Raw genomic sequence first — 333 nt, 5'->3', positions numbered from 1 at the left:
TTGGAAAAGACGCCACAATGCACAGGTGCCGTCATCAGCCTTTTGTTTTCTCTCGGTCCACGGCGGCAGGTGGTCAGACCTCGCGTTCTCTGGACCTTGAATCAGTCAACATCTTCCGTGATCGGGGCAGGCACCTGTAGTGCGGTGAGGGACCGACTGGTATGTGCTTAAGTTAGCCACCTCCTTGATATGCCTTCACTTTGTTTCTTGCTAAAAGCGCCAAGGTTGTCCAGGAAATCTACACAAATGGTTAGAGGAAAAATGTGTCTATATGTATTGTTTAAAAGTTATATCCTAATTTATGTTTTTTTTCAAAACAACCGCCATCGTGTA

This window comes from Penaeus monodon, chromosome 29 (genome assembly GCF_015228065.2).
Source record: "Penaeus monodon isolate SGIC_2016 chromosome 29, NSTDA_Pmon_1, whole genome shotgun sequence".
Classification (NCBI taxonomy): domain Eukaryota; kingdom Metazoa; phylum Arthropoda; class Malacostraca; order Decapoda; family Penaeidae; genus Penaeus; species Penaeus monodon.
This window is presented reverse-complemented; position numbering follows the sequence as displayed.